The sequence below is a fragment of the Scyliorhinus torazame genome, chromosome 1, assembly GCF_047496885.1.
Source record: "Scyliorhinus torazame isolate Kashiwa2021f chromosome 1, sScyTor2.1, whole genome shotgun sequence".
NCBI lineage: Eukaryota > Metazoa > Chordata > Chondrichthyes > Carcharhiniformes > Scyliorhinidae > Scyliorhinus > Scyliorhinus torazame.
Window position 1 is genome coordinate 343,456,015 of NC_092707.1, and position 21,804 is coordinate 343,477,818.

The 21,804-nt window shown below is 47.1% G+C and overlaps 1 protein-coding gene across 2 annotated transcripts in view; it reads right to left on the reverse strand.

Annotated features, from left to right (window-relative positions):
- LOC140425398 (TNF receptor-associated factor 5-like) overlaps window positions 1–20,135 on the reverse strand; it is a 74,766-nt gene extending 54,631 nt beyond the window's left edge. The window contains exon 1 of one of the 2 annotated variants that reach the window (XM_072509643.1): window positions 20,014–20,135. The gene's annotated coding sequence lies outside the window, so the exon portion shown is untranslated. The other variant, XM_072509633.1, reaches the window with a different exon arrangement.
- Between the last annotated feature and the right edge of the window lie 1,669 nt (window positions 20,136–21,804).

Genomic DNA, 21,804 nt, shown 5'->3' on the forward strand with positions numbered 1-21,804 from the left:
GGCCGGATTGCGGTGGATCCTCTAGAGCAGCGGCCAGGAAGGCAGGCACAAAGCAAGATGGCGTTGGAAGGAGGCAGTTTAATATGGGCCCTGACCAACAAGAGTTCCTGCGGCGTTGCGTGGAAGAACTCAAAAAGGAGATGAAGAAGGAGCTGTTGGCCCCGATATTACAAGCGATTGAGGGGCTAAAGGAGGAGCAAAAGACCCAGGAACAGGAGCTTCGGGTCGTGAAGGCAAAGGCTGCTGAGAATGAGGATGACATACAGGGCCTGGTGGTGAAAACGGAGATGCACAACACAAAAGGTGTGTGGAAAGGCTGGAGGTGCTGGAGAATAATGCGAGGAGGAAGAATTTAAGGATTCTTGGTCTTCCCGAAGGTGTAGAAGGGGCGGACGTCGGGGCATATGTGAGCACGATGCTGCACTCGTTAATGGGATCGGAGGCCCCGACGGGTCCGCTGGAGGTGGAGGGAGTCTATCGAGTTATGGCGCGAAGACCGAGGGCTGGAGAAATTCCTCGAGCCATAGTGGTGAGATTTCTCCGATATAAGGACAGAGAGATGGTCCTCAGATGGGCAAAGAAAACTCGGAGCAGTAGGTGGGAGAACGCGGTGATCCGCGTATATCAAGATTGGAGTGCGGAGGTGGCGAGAAGGAGGGCAAGCTTTAATCGGGCCAAGGCGGTGCTGCACAAACGGAAGATTAAATTTGGAATGCTGCAACCGGCAAGACTGTGGGTCACACATCAAGGGAAACACCACTACTTCGAAACGGCAGATGAGGCGTGGACATTTATTGTCGAGGAGAAACTGGAGTGAGCGGGCCAGAAAAAGAACGTTTGGGACAAAGTGGGGGGGTGAATATGTGGGATGAAGGGGGGGGAAAGAGGGAAGAGATGACTTCCCAAGTTGTTAATCCTGCGACCCTGTAACTTTTCTCTCTTCCCCATGTCATGGGGGAGGGGGGGGAGGGAGGATGAGGAGCTGAGGGCGCTGGCCATTGGGGGCGGGGCCAAAAGGGAAGCACGGGCTTTGTTCCCGCGCTATGGTAAACACGGCGGGAACAGGGAAGCAGGAAGGAGGGGGCCTCGCAGTGTGAGCCGAGGTCACGGGGGGAAGCCGAGGTCGGCCAGAGTTTGCTGACTTCTGGGAGCAACATGGGGGGTGCAATTATGCTAGTTTGGGATCTAGCGGGGGGGGGGTTAACTGGGTTGCTGCTGCTGGGGAGAAGGGGGAGCTGGTATGGGGGGGGGGGTGGTCGGGGGCGGGGGGGGGCGCCGCTTGGGGGAGATACGGCTATGTGGGAACCGGGTGAGGAGCTGGGTTGAAAAAGGAGATGGCTAGTCGTCAAGGGGGGGGGGGATAAAGAGCCCCCAACAAGGTTGATCACCTGGAATGCGAGAGGGCTGAACGGGCTGATTAAGAGTGCACGGGCACTCGCACACCGAAAGAAACTTAAGGCAGATGTGGTTATGCTTCAGGAGACGCATCTGAAGCTGATAGACCAGGTCAGACTACGCAAAGGATGGGTGGGGAAGGTGTTTCATTCGGGGCTAGACGCAAAAAACAGGGGGGTGGCCATTCTAGTGGGGAAGCGGGTAATGTTTGAGGCAAAGACTATAGTGGCAGATAGTGGGGGCAGATACGGGATGGTGAGTGGCAAATTGCAAGGGGAGGCGGTGGTATTAGTGAACGTGTATGCCCCGAACTGGGATGATGCCAACTTTATGAGGCGTATGTTAGGACGAATCCCGGACCTAGAAGTGGGGAAGTTGGTAATGGGTGGAGATTTTAACACGGTGCTGGACCCAGGGCTGGACCGATCGAGGTCCAGGACCGGAAGGAGGCCGGCTGCAGCTAGGGTGCTTAAGGACTTTATGGAGCAGATGGGAGGAGTAGACCCCTGGAGATTTAGTAGACCTAGGAGTAAGGAGTTTTCGTTTTTCTCCTGTGTCCACAAAGTTTATTCACAAATAGATTTTTTTGTTTTGGGAAGGGCACTGATCCCAAAGGTGACGGGGACTGAGTACACGGCTATAGCCCATTTCGGATCATGCTCCACATTGGGTGGACCTGGAGATAGGGGAAGAAAAACAACAGCGTCCACCCTGGAGAATGGACATGGGATTATTGGCAGATGAGGGAGTGTGTTTAAGGGTGAGGGGGTGTATTGAAAGGTACTTGGAACTCAATGATAATGGGGAGGTACAGGTGGGAGTGGTCTGGGAGGCACTGAAGGCAGTGATTAGAGGGGAGCTAATATCTATTAGGGCACATAAAGGAAAGCAGGAGGGTAGGGAAAGGGAGCGGTTGTTGAAAGAACTTCTGTGGGTGGCCAGACAATATGCAGAGGCACCGGAGGAGGGACTGTACAGGGAAAGGCAAAGGCTACATGTAGAATCTGACTTGTTGACTACGGGTAATGCAGAGGCACAATGGAGGAAGGCACAGGGTGTACAGTAAGAATACGGGGAGAAGGCGAGCAGGTTGCTGGCCCACCAACTGAGGAAAAGGGGAGCAGCGAGGGAGATAGGGGGGGGTGAGAGATGAGGAGGGAGAGATGGAGCGGGGAGCGGAGAGAGTGAATGGAGTGTTCAAGGCATTTTACGAAAGATTATATGAAGCTCAGCCCCCGGATGGGAAGGAGAGAATGATGTGCTTTCTGGATCAGCTGGAATTTCCTAAGGTGGAGGAGCAGGAGAGGGTGGGACTGGGAGCACAGATTGAGACGGAGGAAGTAGTGAAAGGGATTGGGAGCATGCAGGCGGGGAAGGCCCCGGGACCAGACAGATTCCCAGTTGAATTCTATAGGAAATATATGGACTTGCTGGCCCCGCTACTGATGAGAACCTTTAATGAGGCGAGGGAAAGGGGGCAGCTGCCCCCGACTATGTCAGAGGCAACGATATCGCTCCTCCTAAAGAAGGAAAAAGACCCGCTGCAATGCGGGTCCTACAGGCCCATTTCCCTCCTGAATGTGGACGCTAAGATTCTGGCCAAGGTAATGGCAATGAGGGTAGAGGATTGTGTCCCGGGGGTGGTTCATGAGGACCAAACTGGGTTTGTGAAGGGGAGGCAGCTGAATACAAATATACGGAGGCTGCTAGGGGTAATGATGATGCCCCCACCAGAGGGGGAAGCGGAGATAGTGGTGGCGATGGATGCCGAGAAAGCATTTGATAGAGTGGAGTGGGATTATTTGTGGGAGGTGCTGAGGAGATTTGGTTTTGGGGATGGGTATATCAGATGGGTACAGTTGCTGTATAGGGCCCCGATGGCGAGCGTGGTCTGACTATTTTCGGCTCCATAGAGGGACGAGGCAGGGATGTCCTCTGTCCCCGTTATTGTTTGCACTGGCGATTGAACCCCTGGCCATAGCATTGAGGGGTTCCAGGAAGTGGAGGGGAGTACTCAGGGGGGGAGAAGAACACCGGGTATCTCTGTATGCAGATGATTTGTTGCTATATGTGGCGGACCCGGCGGAGGGGATGCCAGAGATAATGCGGATACTTGGGGAGTTTGGGGATTTTTCAGGGTATAAACTGAACATGGGGAAAAGTGAGTTGTTTGTGGTGCATCCAGGGGAGCAGAGCAGAGCAGAGAGATAGAGGATTTACCGTTGAGGAAGGTAACAAGGGACTTCCGGTACTTGGGGATCCAGATAGCCAAGAATTGGGGTACATTACACAGGCTTAATTTAACGCGGTTGGTGGAACAGATGGAGGAGGACTTTAAGAGATGGAACATGGTGTCCCTGTCATTGGCAGGTAGGGTGCAGGCGGTTAAAATGGTGGTCCTCCCGAGATTCCTTTTTGTGTTTCAGTGCCTCCCGGTGGTGATCACGAAGGCTTTTTTCAAAAGAATCAAGAAGAGTATTATGGGTTTTGTGTGGGCTGGGAAGACCCCGAGAGTGAGGAGGGGATTCTTGCAGCGTAGTAGGGACAGGGGGGGGCTGGCACTACCGAGCCTAAGTGAGTACTACTGGGCTGCCAATGTTTCAATGGTGTGTAAGTGGATGGGAGAAGGGGAGGGAGCGGCGTGGGAGCGATTGGAGTGGACGTCCTGCAGGGGGACTAGCCTACAAGCAATGGTGACGGCACCGTTGCCGTTCTCACCAAAGAAATACACCACAAGCCCGGTGGTGGTGGCTACATTGAAAATTTTGGGGCAGTGGAGACGGCATAGGGGAAGGACGGGAGCTTCGGTGCGGTCCCCGATAAGAAACAATCATAGGTTTGTTCCGGGGAGAATGGATGGGGGATTTGGAGCATGGCAAAGAGCTGGGGTAGTACAACTGAGAGATCTGTTTGTAGATGGGACGTTTGCTAGTCTGGGAGCGCTGACGGAAAAATATGGGTTGCCCCAAGGGAATGCATTTCGGTACATGCAATTGAGGGCTTTTGCGAGGCAACAGGTGAGGGAATTCCCGCAGCTCCCGACGCAGGAGGTGCAGGATAGAGTGATCTCAGAGACATGGGTGGGGGATGGTAAGGTGTCGGACATATACAGGGAAATGAGGGACGAGGGGACATCATGGTAGATGAGCTGAAAGGGAAATGGGAAGAAGAACTGGGGGAGGAGATTGAAGAGGGGCTGTGGGCTGATGCCCTACGTAGGGTAAACTCGTCGTCCTCGTGTGCCAGGCTAAGCCTGATACAATTTAAGGTGTTACACAGGGCGCATATGACTGGAGCATATGGCTTAGTAAATTTTTTGAGGTAGAGGATAGGTGTGCGAGATGCTCGAGAGGCCCAGCGAATCACACCCACATGTTCTGGTCATGCCCGGCACTACAGGGGTTCTGGGTGGGGGTGGGAAAGGTGCTTTCGAAGATGGTGGGGGACCGGGTCGAACCAAGCTGGGGGTTGGCTATATTTGGGGTTGCAGAAGAGCCGGGAGTGCAGGAGGCGAGAGAGGCTGACGTGTTGGCCTTTGCGTCCCTAGTAGCCCGGCGCAGGATATTGTTAATGTGGAAGGAAGCCAAACCCCTGGGTGTGGAGACCTGGATAAACGACATGACAAGTTAGAACGGATTAAGTTCGTGTTAAGGGGTTCGGCTCAGGGGTTCACCAGGCGGTGGCAACCGTTCGTCGTCGATTACCTCACATAAAGATAGAGGGAATGGAAAAGAAGTAGACAACAGCAGCAACCCAGGGGGGCGGGGGGGGGGGGGGGGGGGGGGGGGAGGAGGAGGAATCAGACGGACTCTCAGAGATGTTATTGTATATGTATAATATGTATAGGTATTTGTTATAGGTAATTGTATATTGGATTGTTGGATTGTATTTTTGGAGAGTATTTATTTTGGACAAGGCAGTTGCCATTCAGTTTTGTTTATATATTATTTATTTATTTGTTTAAAACTGGCCACTGTTATTTATATTGCTTTATTGTTGTGTAAAAGAAACACTACGTATTGTTATGTTTGGCCAAAAATCTTGAATAAAATATATTTAAAAAAAAAAGAATTCCAGTATGAATTCAAATGGCTGGTCTTCCGGAGGTGCCCATGGAGTGAGTGGTCACACATTTGGTGGCTCCGCTCAAGGTGGAATTGTTTGGTCCTTTTCATCCTATATATAGGGGGTGTTTGCTGGTGCAAAGTGCATGGACAGTGAGACACAGGAATTCTCCTCCGGTAAGCTGGTTCATAGTTTACCAAACGAGGAGCGTAACTAGCAAGGGGCAGCAGTCCAACCGCGAGGCTTGTGAGGCCACTGAACTTTGGAGATGCCAGAATGGAGAATGGAGGTGTGTATGCTGGGCGGATTGTTGAATTTACCATGGGTGGGTGTGGATTGGGTAAGTAACTGTTTTCGGAAAATTGCGGGTGAGGGAGAGCGGGGGGGGTGGGTAGATGGTTGCCTCGAGTGGGAGCCACCATGCTAGCAGGCAGGCTACTTAACGGGAGTGTAATGGGGGACAATTCGTGGAGGGTGTGGGAGAGGAGGCGAGGGGTGGGTTGATTTTTTGTTTCTTTGTCTATGGGGGGGGGGGGGGGGGTGGAAGAGGTTGGGGAGGGGGTGATGCTGACATGGACGGAGTTGGTGTGGCGCAGTTGGCTAAGGGGAGCTGGTGGTGGACATCTTGGGGACGACCAGAGGGTGAGCGAGGCATAGACCTGGGGGAGTTGGATAAAGAGGGGCTATGGCTGATTGGGGAGGGGGCAGGGAGCCTCCTCCAACTTGTTTGATAATATGGAATGTTTGGGGGGTTGAATGGCCATTAAGAGGTCTCGCATCCGGGAGCTCGAGGGGACATATCAGTTGCCCAAGGGGAATGGGTTCAGGTATCTGCAGGTGAGGGACTTTATGAGGAAGGAGGTGCCTTTGTTTCCAACGCTGCCACCCCTGGTGCTGCAGGTGCTGTCCAAGGAGGAAATAGCGGATGGCAAGCTCTCGGATATATAAATATATATATGGGGAGCTGTGAAGTGAGATAGTGCCCGGTGGAGGAGGTTAGGCGTAAGTGGGAAGGGGGGGTGCGCTGGAGTATGGAGTGAGGCTTTGCGGAGGGTTCATTCATCCTCATTGTGTACAAGGCTAAATTTCATTCAGTTTGAAGTGGTGCACAGGGCCCACATGACAGTGTCCAGGATGAGTCGGTTATTTCCATGGGTGGAATGTGTGTGGGGAGGCAGGCAAACCATGCCCATACGTTTTGGGTGCCGGACATGGCAAACATTGGAGTGCCAGAGGATCCGAGAGTGTAGGTGGGGAGAGAGGCCGATGTATTGGCCTTTGCCTCCCTAATGTCCCAGAGACGGATTTTATTAGGCTGGGGGGACTCAGAGCCATCGAGCGTAGGGGTGTGGGTTGAGCGATTTGGCAGAGTTCCTGCACTTACAGCAGATCAATTTTGCCATTCGGGGGGCAGAGGAAGAGTTCACCTTGAGGTGGAAGCTGTTCATCGACTTCTTTAAGGAGTATTGAGTCATCAGCGGGGAGGAGATTCTTCTTTTTACAATTCAATTTGTGTGAAAAGTTAAAAAAGGGGGGGGCAGGTGCTGGGTGGCAGTGGGTAGAGTGGGTGGGTGGGGGGGGGGGGGGGTAAGGATGTTTTGGCTGTTTGCTGTTGATTGTGTTTTTTCATCTTTGTTATGTGTATATTTGAAAATGCCTCCAATAAAATGTTTTTGTTTTATAAATGAATTCAAAAGTCACATTACACCTTTGTACATCTTTTGTCCAGACCTTGCAGAGGGTGGTATTTTGACTTCATCAGAATGATTTCTGAGAACGTTCTTCATCAGAGCAATTACTGAGCATGTTGACTTGAACTGCAGGATGCACCATAGCCAGTGGTGCTGCACCCACATTGATGGATGGTATTTGCTCTTCACCATGATACACCCTGTTGGAGATGCTATTGTTGGGCTTGCATTTTTCTGCTGGCCTGGAACAGTTATTTTGAGTGATCAAGCTGGCCATGGTCACAGCTCCCCTTTCTGCATAATGTTGCTGGTTTCTCCATTGTGCTCAAGTATGGCGGATTCCAGACTTTGTTTTTGGTTATTTTATTTAAAAGGAACACCCAGATTCGTACACTCCTTAAGAGGAAGTACTTGATTGTATCATGAACTCCATGTGGACCTTAAACTTCTTTAGGAGCATAGAATCCCATCGAGTCTGCACCGGCCCTTGGAAAGAGCACCTCACTTAAGCCCACTACTCCACCCTATCCCCATAACCTAGTAACCCCACCTAACCTTTTAGGAGACTAAGGGCAATTTAGCGTGGTCAATCCACCTAACCTGCACATCTTTGGACCTTTCTGAAAGCCAAAACACATTAGATCAATTAATTATTCCTCTTCATTGATGTAGATGCCTTCTCAAAAGAAAATAGGGGTTAATTTGCGACCAGTGTGAACACAGATGGCATCCTGTGAATGCTATTAACCACTTTCTATTAATTGGTTTCTAACTTCTAAATCATACTTCAACAACCTGTGAACAACAGGGTAACGTCATTCAAGTACAATATGATTTATATATTCTATTTATTGTTTCCTTGATGTTTCCATACCAGCCACCTTCTATACACCTAATACTTGACGTTTATAGCCTGGAGTGTTTTATGATTGCCATCCAAATGTTAGCTTAATCTTGGCAGATGCAATGAAATAGCACAAATGTCCATGGAATTTTAAGCATGGGTGCCCATAACCATCACATTGAAACCAGAGCCTAAGGTGTTCAGGCACCCATTCTTAACCACCATACCAGCAGTCAATTGAAGCCAATTAAGATCTAACACCAAGAATGCGAAGTTGGTCAATTGACCTGTCCTGCTCTACTGCAAATTTAAGTTTAAAAAGTTGAAGAATGTCTCCTTTCCTGGCAATCTCATTCCTCGTGTGGTGATGGAGGCAGTTACAATTGATAACAAATTGATTACGTTGCTTGAATGTGCTGATTAATGGGCAATTTTATATTCAAGCTTATGCCAATACATTTGCACAGAAACTTCAGCGTGGCTTCACGTTGGTGAAACTGGTGCAGTGTCTGCTCATTCGGAGCACACTTTTCAAGTGGAAACTCAAGGAAAAACCAGTTCAAAATGTTCAAATCCCAGCAACAACAAAAAAAAATCAGTAATACCAGAGTTCAGTTTAAGATTTACATGACCCATTCAGACAAGTTTTACTGGAACCCATTTCCAAGTTTTATTGGTTTTCCTTTCTGTTCATATTCACAGACATATATGGTACGCTAAGAAACTAACATATTAATATGTCAAAGGAGCTTTTACTTCTCCCTACTATATCTCTGCAATGACTGTCAGTATTAGATCATCAGAGAAAGTTGTAAACCAATTCGAACAAGCCGATTTCTCGAATGTGCATCTTTCCCCCAAGTCTAACTATAGTGTCAGCTGTGGCTCACTTGGTCGCTCTTGGGTCATGAGTTCAAGTTCCTCTCAAATCTTCAGCACAAAAATCAAGGCTGATTCTTCAGTACACTGCTGAGGGAAGGAGGTGTTCTCAGGAGTGATACCTCATGAATGAGCTGTTAAAGCAAGGTACCTTTTAGGTGGATGTAAAAGATTTCATGGTCCACTTTTGAAAAAGAGCAGGGGAGTTTTCCAGAGCTTCCTGGTCTGTATTTATCCCTCAGTCAACTTTACAAAAAACAGATCACAGAATAATACAGCACAGAAAAAGCCCTTTGGCCCACCGGCTCTGCACCGAAGCATGAAAAACACATGATCATCTGGCACGGCGGCACAGTGGTTAGCACTGCTGCCTCAGGGCGCCAGGGACCTGGGTTCAATTCCAGCGTTGGGTGACTGTCTTTGCAGAGACTGCACATTCTCCCCGTTTCTGCGTGGGTTTCCTCCCACAGCCCAAATATGTGCAGGTTAGGTGGATTGGTCATGCTAAATTGCCTGTAGTGTCCAAAAGGTTAGATGGGGTTGCAGGGATAGGGTGGGGGAGTGGGCTTTGGTGGGGTGCTCTTTCGGAGGGCCCGTGTAGACACGATGGGCCGAATGGCCTCCTTCTATACTGTCGGGATTCTATGATCACATTCATGTTTTTGGGAGCTTGCTGGGGCACCCTCCAAAATGCACAAAATAAATGCAAGTGTTTTTTAAAAATCAGTGAAACATTTCTCCCGACGCCTTTAAACACATTTGCACAATCATTTTCTTGAAGCCATTTCCCTCCTTTGTAACACTTCCCCAATAATCTTTGGTAACACATGGAAGGCGATAGAAGAGATCTGAATGTATTATTCCCCCAGAATTAAAATGGCGATTGTTTTGAATTTAATTCGTCTTTATGTTTATTCGTGTTCATTTTGAAGGCCAGAATGGAATAAAAATTAGTGCAGATCCCCCCCCCCCCCAGCGGCAGCGCGGTGAGAAAGGGTGCCCTGGCTGCCGAGTGTTCACAGCGGCGGTAGACAGAGGCAGGAGCCAGCGGCAGATCATCGGAAATCCCCGCACTTTCCGTCTGGTTCCCACAAAGCAGCAGCACTCGCCGCAGTCCCACCACATCCGCTGCTCTCCAGCATCGTCAGCAGATGCAGCTCCTGGAAGTGAAGAGCAGACCTCCTAGACCCTTCAGTGTGCTTGGACTGATACACACACACTGCCCAGAATTGTCAACAGTGGGCAAATTAACAGGAAGGAATTAGCAACACTTATCAATCAATTTAAACATTTGTATATTCCAGTAGGGTACATGAAAGTAGGATGCATGTATAAATTATTAATAAACATATGTGTTACTCAAAATTAATGACAGCATGAGCTGTCACAGATGCAGTCAGACTTAAGAACCGAAGAAACAGGAGTAGAGGTATGTCATCTAGCCCTTTTCAGCCTGCCTGGTTTATCTCAACACTTTCCTGCACCATGCCCACATGCCTTGATTCCCTTAAATTCCAAAAATCTGTCGATCTCTGTATTGAATATATTCAACGATGGCATTTCCACAACTTTCTGGGAGAGGGAATTCCTAAAATTCACAAGCCTCGAGTGAAAATCTCAGCCCTACATGGTGGAACCTTTATTCTCACCCCTCGTGCTAGACTCCCCCAGCCAGGGGACACATCGTCCCATGACTTAATTTGTGCATACCACATTGGAAAAAAAATCAGTGGCAGGTTTAATCCAAGTTGCTATGGTGCTAAAATTCTTTTTGAAAAAAGTCGATGATATTCTAGAGGATTTTATTGAGTGGAAAAAAAATTCTAGAGGATATAATTGAATGGAATTTTTATTCGGATAAGTTGCCACTTTTAGATTAAATGTGGCATTCTCAAATCTCACAATGTTCTAATATCTATGGTTATGATCTTTATGATAATTAGAATTTCAGCACACTGTCAAGGTGTGTTCAAGAGAGTTAGTGGAGTAAGACACCGGAATAGTTACAAATAGATTATATTCCATAAGGATAAGATTAAATGGCTGTAGGAACTTTCTTCCACAGAGTAATAATGATTCTAACACTACCTCTTGCCGTTTTTCTGGCCACCAAAAAAGCACTCCTCATCTGCAACCCCACAAAATAATTCAACATGCATGGATCTTTGGTGGGCCTATTCGGTTCCATTCCCTGTTCAGATGATCGAAGCCTGCATGGTGCAGACTCTAACTCGTTCCATCAAAAAGTAACAATTGCAGTCCTATTTATATTATACAACAACCAATTTCCATGTTAAAAGGAGGCTCAGCAACTTGCAAAATGGAGCCAACTGCATTGCCACTGCTGATGGGGCAGTAAGGCGGCTACCAACCTGATTTTGAGCCTGTTACCATCCTGTTAATGCTAGGCCTGAAAATCAACAGCATTAAATCCATGACCAGACCTTTGAGAGAAATTGCTGCTTTCAAGTGTGCAACAACAAGAACTTGCATTTATATAGCACATGAAATTTAATAAGCCCCAAGACTCTTCGCAGGAGCCTCATCAAACAACATCTGACACCAAAGCACCTCAGGGGATATTAGAACAATTGACCAAAAGCTTGACAAAGAGATTAATATTAAGGAACATCTTTAAAGAGGAGAGAGGTGGAGAGGTTTAGGGAGGGAAATTCAGAGATTAGGGCCCAGGCAGCTGAAGGCACAGCCACCAACAGCCTCCCCGAACAGGCGCCGGAATGTGGCGACTAGGGGCTTTTCACAGTAACTTCATTGAAGCCTACTTGTGACAATAAGCGATTTTCATTTCACTTCAATGGTGGAGTCATTAAAATCAGGGATGGAGGAATGGCTAGAACTGAAGGAGCACAAAGATATTTAAACATGTAGGGCTGGAGGGAATAACAGAGGTAAGGAAGTCATGAAGGAATTTGAGAACAAAAATATGAATATTTAAAGTTGACGTGCTTGAGGACAGGGAACCAATGTCGGTCAGTGATAACAGGGGGACTGAAAGAATGGAAGACATGTAGGTAAGGATTTGGTTTGATATCTTAAAGTTTTAAATTTATAGACAGATTTGTATTGTAGCTAGAAATAATGAAATGGTTCAAAGGTTATTCATTTCCTGGTTGTTTTTGAGTTTATTTGTCACGGTACAATTTTAGCTAACAGAGTGATTTAATTGTTTGTTAAAACTATAGGGGGTATGATTCATGTGCTGTCATAGCCACATTAGGAAATGCATTCTGCCATGTAACTGTTATGCCACTATCAGCACCTTCCATGGCCCTTCACACTGCCATTAACACTTCCTCTGCCTTGTGCCCTACACATCTTTGTTGCAACCTCTCCTAGTTTCCACCTATCACTGAACTTCTATTTTGCTACACCCCCTCTTATGCAGCTTATAACCCATCACATTTTGGTCTGTGTGGAGTTTGCACTATCTCCCTGTGGCTGCGTGGGTTTCCTCTTGGTGCTCCAGGTTCCACCCACAGTCCTAAGATGTACAAGTTAGGTGGATTGGCCATGCTAAATTGCTCCCTGGTGTCCAAAAGGTTAGGTGGGGTTTTGGGAATCGAGTGGGGGCCAGATCCTAGGTAGGGTGCTCTTTCAGAGGGTCAGTGCAGACATGATGGGCCGAATGGCCTCCTTCTGCACTGTAGGGATTCTATGACTCTTGCTCTCTTTAACTCTGAAGAAGAGTCATAAGGACTCAAAATGTTAACTCTGTTTCTCCCTCCACAGATGCTGCCAGACCTACTGAGTTTTTCCAGCATGTTCTGTTTTTATTTAAGACAATGACAAGGTATTGTCTCTAGGTGAAGAAAGAAAATAAAGTTGCATTGTTTTATTTTCTGTAGGCCAGTTGCTTAAAGATATTGTGTGTACCTGGTCTAGGTTGTATCCAATAAATGTAGAATGTTGCAAACCATAATCTAATGGCAGGAATCAAGCTTGTTACGTGATCTTCCTGTTACGTGATGGCATTAAAAGATACAAAACCTAAGCAAATGGACAAAATGTAATAATGTCATTGCGAAATGTAAGGTTTGACTTTCTATTTTGTGTGAAATATCGTTTCCTAGTGTAAACTTGACATATAGAACATAGAAAAATACAGCACAGAACAGGCCCTTCGGCCCACGATGTTGTGCCGAACCTTTGACCTAGATTAATCATAGATTATCATAGAATTTACAGTGCAGAAGGAGGCCACCCGGCCCGAGTCTGCACCGGCTCTTGGAAAGAGCACCCTACCAAAGGTCAACACCTCCACCCTATCCCCACAACCCAGCAACCCCAGCCTACACTAAGGGCAATTTTGGACACTAAGGGCAATTTATCACGGCCAATCCACCTAACCTGCACATCTTTGGACTGTGGGAGGAAACCGGAGCTCAGGAGGAAACCCACGCACACACGGGGAGGACGTGCAGACTCCGCACAGACAAGCCGGAATCGAACCTGGGACCCTGGAGCTGTGAAGCAATTGTGCTATCCACAATGCTACTGTGCTGCCCTTAAGAACAAATTAATCTACACTATATCATTCTACCGTAATCCATGTACCTATCCAATAGCTGCTTGAAGGTCCCTAATGTTTCCGACTCAATATAAAACCTAATGACATCGGAGCAGAATTAGGCCACTCGGTCCATCGTGTTTGCTTTGCCATTCAATCATGGCTGATATTTTTCTCTTCCTCATTCTCCTGCCTTCTCCCTATAACCCCTGATCCCTTTATTAGTCAAGAACCTCTCTATCTCGGTCTTAAAGACACTCAGTGATTTTGCCTCCACAGTCTTCTGCAGCAAAGAGTTCCACAGATTCACCACCCTCTGGCCAAAGAAATTCCTCCTCCTCTGTTTTGAAGGATCGTCCCTTTACTTTGAGATGGTGTCCTCTGGTTCTAGTTTTTCCTACAAGTGGAAACATCCTCTCCACGTCCACTCTATCCAGGCTCGCAGTATCCTGTAAATTTTAATAAGATCCCCTCTCAGCTTTCTAAACTCAGAGTACAGACCCAGAGTCCTCAACAATTCCTCATACGACAAGCTCTTTATTCCAGGGACCATTCTTGTGAACTTCCTCTGGACCCTTTCCAAGGCCAGCACATTCTCCCTTAGATACCAAGTATTTTTGTGCTTCTGATTTCCTAAGCATTTCCTCATTTAGAAAATAGTCTATGCCTCCATGCCTCCTTCCAAAGTACATAACCTCACACTTTTCCACATTGTATTCCAACAGCCACTTCTTTGCCCACTCCCCTAGCCTGTCCAAGTACTTCTGCAGTCCCCCTGCTTCCTCAATACTACCTGTCCCTCTACTGATCTTTGTATCATCTGCAAACTTAGCAACAGTGCCTTCAGTTCCTTCTTCCAGATCATTAATGTATATTGTGAAAAGCTGTGGGCCCAGCACAGACTCTTGAGGCACACCACTAGTCACCGGCTGTCATCCTGAAAAAGACTAATTTATCCTCACTCTCTGCCTTCTAGAAATTGGATCATAGAACCAGATGGATTCCCCCGATGATTCTGGCACCCTATCCAATTTGACATGCACTTTCACCAAGCACAGATCAACAACGTGGACTGCACAATCTGGATCACCATATGAAAAGGGACCTACCAGCTAAAATAGCAATCAGAGAACATGCTCACCTTTGCAAATGGGGTACATAATGACTATTGCAAGTCCCTTTGTAAAATTAATTTGCAACTGGCTGCCATATGTGACACTATCGTCAGTTATCTCATGCTAAATCAGTGGTACTTTAAAGGAACTGGTAGCAACAAATGTACTTATCTGAATATGGAACCAGGAGGAGCAGGAACGGTAGGTACTGCTGGCAACTACTCGCTCTCCCCATGATCTCCATTCCCCCTTTCCAGACTTATTAAAGGCCTGCTACCCCTGTCAACTGACCACCTGTTCCTAACAAATACATTTACCTGTTTGGGGTGCCACTAACTCCCTCCAACAGGCTGGTCATAACTTGATGATGCAAGCTGACCAAGTTTATATATCAGTTTTGATGTGACCATCATTGCCAACATTGAGCTCACATCTGAATTCAGGCATAAACCAATACTAAGCCGATATTTCCATTATAAACATTGAAATGTTGAGATTGGGTATTGCCATGATCATAGGATCATAGAATTTACAGTGCAGAAGGAGGCCATTCGGCCCATCAAGTCTGCACCGGCCATTGGAAAGACTGTGGAAGGAAACCGGAGCACCCAGAGGTAACCCACGCAGACACAGGGAGGACGTGCAGACTCCACACAGACAGTGACCAATCAGAAAAAGTGTTTCCCACTGTTTTGCCATTATAAATGGTATGATTTTAAAATATTACTGGAAGTAATATTTGTGGACAGGAAGTGAAACATTAAATGTTTAAAAAATAGTTGGATTATAGAGTCAGAGTTTTACAGGACGGAAAGAGGCCCTTTGGCCCATCTTGTCCATGCCAGCCATCAAGCACCTATCTATTCTAATCACATTCTCCAGCACTTACCCTGTAGCCTTGTATGTTATGGCATTTCAAGTTCTCATCTAAATATTCTGATGATTTCCATCTCTACCACCCTTTCAGGCAGTGAGTTCCAGATTCCAACCACCCGCTGAGTAAAGAGGTTTTTTTCTCACATCCCCTTTAAATCTCCTGCCCCTTGCCTTTAATCTGTACCCCACGGTTATTGACTCCTCCTCGAAGGGGAAAAGGTCCTTCCTATCCACCCTATCTATATCCCTCATAATTTTATACACCTCAATCAGGTCCCCCCTCAGCTTTATCTGCTCCAAGGAAAACAACCCCAGCCTATCCAGTCTCTCTTGATAAGTGAAACTCTTCAGCCCAGCAACATCCACTGCACCCCCTCCAGTGCAATCACTTCCTTCCTATAGTGTAGCGGCCAGAACTGCACACAGCACTCCAGGTGTGGTCTAACCAGCATTTTATACAGCTCCATCATAACCTCCCTGCTCCTATATTCCATGCCTCGGCTAATAAAGGCAAGTATCCCATATGCCTTCTTAACCACCTTATCGACCTGTCCTGCTGTCTTCAGGGATCTATGGACATGTACCCCAAGGTCCATCTGGTCTTCTGTACTTCCTAGAGTTCTACCGTTCAAAGTGTATTCTCTTGCCTTGTTAGTCCTCCCAAAATGCATCATCTCACACTTTTCGAGGTTAAATTCCATTTACCACTGTTCAGCACATCTGACCAGCTGGTCTATATTGTCCTGTAATCTAAGGTTTTCCTCCTCATTATTTACCACACCAACAATTTTTGTGTCATCTGCAATTCATCATGGTGAATCAGGTTTTGTAAAGTACATTTTTTCTTATATAGCATTACAATTTTTCTTGTCATTGAAAGAGTATAATGGAAACTTTTTTTTTAAATTAAATTGAGTGACTTCCGTACTCGGGGGCAATGGAGGAGACATGTGGGAGCAGAGGGAGCATTGGTCTGGTCCCCAATCTGTAATAATCACCGGGTTGCCCCAGAAAGTATGGATGGGGGGGTTCCAGATATGGTGGAGAGCAGGGATTGAGAGGATGGGGGATATGTTTATAGAGGGGAGCTTTCCGAGTATGAGGGCGCTCAGGAGGAGAAGTTTGGGTTGGCGAGGGGAAACAAATTCAGGTATCTGCAGGTGCGGGACTTCCTCCATAAACAGGTGTCAACCTTCCCGCTCCTACCGCTAAGGGGGATTCAGGACAGGGTAGTTTCCAGAGGGTGGGTAGTAGAATGGAGTGTCTCGGACATTTACAAGGAACTTATGGGGTCAGAGGAGACGCAGACCGAGGAGCTGAAGCGCAAGTGGGAGGAGGGGCTGGGAGGAGAGATAGAGGATGGTCTATGGGCGCGCGCGTTGAGTAGAGTTAACGCGTCTGCAACATGTGCCAGGCTCAGCCTGAAACAATTTAAGGTCGTTCACCGGGCTCACGTGACAGTGGCCTGGATGAGCAGATTCTTTGGGATGGAAGACAGGTGTGCAAAATGTGCAGGAGGACCAGCGAACCATGTCCACATGTTCTGGGCATGTCCGAATCTTAGGGGATTTTTGCAGGGGTTTGCAGATGTCATGTCCACGGTGTTAAAAACAAGGCTGCGTTGAGTCCTGAGGTGGCGATTTTCGGGGTGTCGGAAGACCCGGGAATCCAGGAGAAGAGGTAGACATTCCGGCCTTTGCTTATTTGGTAGCCCGGAGACAGATACTATTAGCTTGGAGAGACTCAAAGCCCCTGAAGTCGGAGACCTGGCTAACTGACATGGCTAGCTTTCTCTGTTTGGAGAAAATCAAGTTCGCCTTGAAGCCGTCTAAAATGGCTGATTCCCGATTAGAATGGTCAAACCCCGATCTAAAATGGCAAACGAAAGAGGCTGATGGGAAAATCAGCCAACAGGACTCAAACGGACGGCTGCAGGTAAAACAGTGTATTTGCCTCTGGGGAAATAGGCCCAGACCGATACTTGCAGCCATTAACAGCACAACAACCCAGCCATCTGCATATTAAACAGCCATCCCCGGGAACAATTGCTACACATTAGCAACACAAAGCCGATCCAGACTTTTCGGCGCCAGCAGTGGCTGAGACAAAGACAGGTGGACGACCACCCCCCGATCAAGGAATCGCCCCATTATTGGAGCATATCGAACCAAGTGATTGTGACCAAGTCCAATCACTTGGAACCAGGGTCAAGGTCCGCCCCGAGAGGCGGGAAGCCCCTAGGGACTATAAAAATAGGGGCCAAGTTCAGATCGACCCTTCTCTTCCTGCTCGCAACCTTCGCAAGAACCATTGACAAGGAAAATCGTAAGTTTGACTCCAGCGATCGCTACCAGATAGACTCCTAGCCATCGACCTGTATCAGTCTTTAAATCCCGCAGACTCAGACATAATTCGAAAGACCTTTCGTTTCCCTGACCTGGTGGGCCATTTCCAAAGTTAAGTATTGGCCTGTAGTGGTAGGTAATAGTCTAGAAGTAGGATTATTGTATAAGTATTTATTGCTGTATATAATAAATGATCGTTGATTTAACTCTTACTAAGCGGTGTGCGGCCTTATTAATTATAACTTGAACTTGAACCACGTGGCGGTATCAGAAAGATACCTGGCAACTCGTGAGCAAAGGTGACAGAATTAGAGCTAATAAAACTAAGGCTAATAAGAGCAACAGCCTTGAGAGGGTTAATGTCAGGATTCGCCTGGAGGTGGCAACCGTTCCGTCGACTTCTACGCGGAAAATTAATCGTCAGCAGAAGGGGGGGCGGGGTTAGTTTAGCTTAGAGTCGGTGGTTAGTAAATGTGAGATCTGTAGGGGAGGGAGTCGGCTTTTGCACTATGTTTATAGTTTCATGTACATTGTTTATTGTGTTGTTGTTATACCAAAAAAACCTCAATAAAATGTTTATTTTAAAAAAAAATTAAGTGACTTAATAATTCCTGCTTTCAATAACCGCAGGGTACAAAATTCCTGAACATCAACTTATAATTGTTTTTAAATGCTCTGGTGCCAATGATATCTTAAGAACCACGCAATTGCTAATATTTCATATACCAGTGCTATGAAGTGGTATATAGAGGGGGGTGTGATTAAAGTCTTCAACTACAAGCTTTATTTATTGTAGTACCAAATGATTAAAAAGATAGTTATATATCACACGTTTTGTTTTTAGTTCGACCTCCAAACCACAAGCTATTTTCTAGAGTTCAATTCCACAATCTTCCAAATTAATTAAATTTGGGGAAGTTAGGGTTGAGGACAGACATCAAATCATTGACGATAAATTATACCAGCTCCTCACTGGCTCTGCAATCACTGCTGGCGGTATTCGTAAATATTTTCTTTAATGTGCTCAGTGACATTCCTGTTTGCCATTTTACTCCAGGTGATCCATGGCCTATTTTCAAATAGAAATGAAAGGAATGCCCTACAAACGTGGTGAGCTTTTATCCACTGACATTACCACCGCGATTTTTAGACATGCAGCTCAGCAATATTAAAATTAACATGCGTTTTTAAACAACTACCTCTGCCTGATGCCTTAGGGATATTTAGGTAATAAAAAAAGAGCAAATTCGCCATGGTCACCATAGGCTGTTTTCCCCTTTGAGGAGGCGAGCTGCCTGGTGGTGATTTAACCTGAGGATCACCGCACTTCGGGCCATATTTTGAAGGCGGGGCCTTCATGAATAACCTCAGCCGGTAGGGGAATTGAACCTGAGCAATGTTCTGCATCATAAATCAGCTGTCCAGTCAACTGAGCTAAACTGGACCCCACTTCTGTGATATATTTGGGTTAAAGCTACGGAGGAAATGGAAATAGCAGGAAAGATATCTTACAAGAAATTCACCGGGCCAGTGATTTCCTAAACATATATTTTGCTACACTTCCTCCTTCCAATGTTTATGGTCTGTCACTGTCTGGACAGTGACAGGGGAGGCTGTGACCCGGACGGAGTAGAGGACCAGCTCCAAACAGACAGGGCAGAAAGAGCTGATCGCTTAGCCCGGCTCCAAGTATTGCAGGAACAGAGCTAATAATAATAATACAATTTGCACAGAGCATTTCCATTGGGAGTGAACATAAAATCCAAACACTGCTTGGATTGCACTCAGCAGCGCCATTTTAACAGCAAAGGGGAAGGGGGCAGCACCTCTCAACCCCAGACCCAAGTAGGAAACACGCCTGAATTTCACTTTAACATGTTATTCTTTACAAGAAGATAAAAGTTCCAAAGGAACAAATCCCCCGAATCCAGCACGTTTAGTTTACAAGCGCTTTAAAACACCCCTGAACCTAGCCAATGAATGTGGATGAACACAGACATTGCTGCCCCCCCCCCCCCCCCCCAAGCCCGCCTTACCTCCCGGACCTGGGTGGAATCTTCACATCACAGTCGGCGCACTGAGCCCAGCGAGCTCACACGCATTGTGCAGCATCTTCAGGAAGTGGCACATCGCCTGTGACAAAAACCGAAACTGGCTGCAAAGGGAAACGCGCGGCAGTCCCCCACAAGGACTGGAGATGGCCTTTCCCACTCCGCGGCTCGAGTTTTAACCACGCAACACGACCGGACCACCCATCAATATATATACATATTACCTCCACATGCATTCACTGTCAACCCCTCGCCATGGCGAGTTCACCTCATTCATAATAGGTGGGTGGAAACGAGGCGCTGCAATCTCCCCCTGTCGGAGGTACTCGAGCTCCACCGTTGAGAAGTGACCACAATTGCAAGCTGCCTTAGATGGTCTCCACTATAAATTTGGGCATGGGGTTTCTCATTGGAATTGTAAGCCCTTTCAGTTGTCCCAACAGGGTCCTGCGTGGACGAAAGCGGGGCCTCCAGGGCCACATTACAGGGTTGGGCTTGTTCTAGGAATGTAGGGGTAGCAAGGGACAGTGTAGTCGGGGTGGATGCTGTTCTCTGCAGCCGTGAACCAGAAGTCCGGACAGCTGTGTACAATGCCGGGTGACAGGGCTTGGGGAATTTGCTCTAGGCAGGAGAGGAACTGGCAGTGGGAGGGGGCGATGCAGTTGTGATCCACGTAGGTGCCATGACACAGGTACGACTGGGAAAGTGGTTCTGCTTAGATAGTATGAGTAGCTGGTGGCTAAATTAAATTCGCTGCTGGAAGTTTTGTTATGTTCCCTTTGTAACATAAGCGGCTTCCTTGTGTTGCATTTGTCAAGGAAGGTCGAGACGTGTAAATAACTTCAACTCATTTATTTACACTATGTACACTTTTATAACTTGAGTTCGACACTACTGCCAATCCTATTGTAGCTACCTAAACTGACTAACCAGCTGCTGTCTTCCACATGGTGGGTGTGATAATGAATCAACCCTGTGCCTCTCCTCACTGACTGTCTCCACTGGCCGAAGGGGGTGATCATCTGTCTGGTGTCCTTTATGTATGGGTTGGTGTAATGCCCCCCTGTGGTCGTGTCACCTCCTTGTGTATCGTGAATGTCCATTGGTCGCCTCCCATCTAACTTATCTATTGGTTGAGTCTGTGCGTGTGATGTTTCTGGTGCTCCCTCTAGTGTCTGTCTAGCTTACATGTATTTACAGTGATGCACATCACCACATCCTCCCCTTTTTATATGTTCATATTTTCTGTACACTTTAAGAAAAACTGAACAAAGAACAGGTAGAGAAGGTAAGGTATATACAAGTCATGGGAATGGTGATTAAACAATAAGTCCAAATCATTCATGTGAGTCCATAAACCATCAATCATCATGGTCAAATGTCTCTCTTGGTTATGAACACCATCAACAGGAACCAAGAAGTGGTCGAATCACTGCGCTGTCCGCTTTAGAGTCTTTTTCTTTTTTTCTTTTTATGTTTGTGGTGGTGCTGTCCGATGGCATCTTGTAGTTGATAGGTCGTTGACATTGAAGAGGTACCATCAACAGTATCATTCGAGGTCATGGATGTGCCAGATGTTGAAGTCGGATGAGACTGTGCATACTGGTTCTGGCCACATGCTGTGCTGGAAGGGTGATTCTGCTGAGAAGCGTTGAAGCATGTCGATTTGGAGACAGAATTGCTGCTCGCATCAATGTCTGGTGATGGTGTGAAACTAGAACCTTGCATCTGATAGGAATATGCTGTCTGGCCAGGCTGTGGTGCAACAAATCCTGGGCAGTAACTAAGGCATCCAGTCTGTAGTGCAGATTGCGCTGGCGATAGTCCTCTTTCGGTCTTGATTCCATTAGTGGGCAATCCGTAGTGCTGGCCTGTTTGAGAATATGCTGCATAGACAGCTGGCTGCTGCAGGCTTGAATACTGGGTTTGTCCAGCATGAGCTGTCATTGGCCGCACTGTCGGTGTGGAACAAATGTGTGGACATAGCTGTGGTGAAAATTGGTGTATTCCTCTTG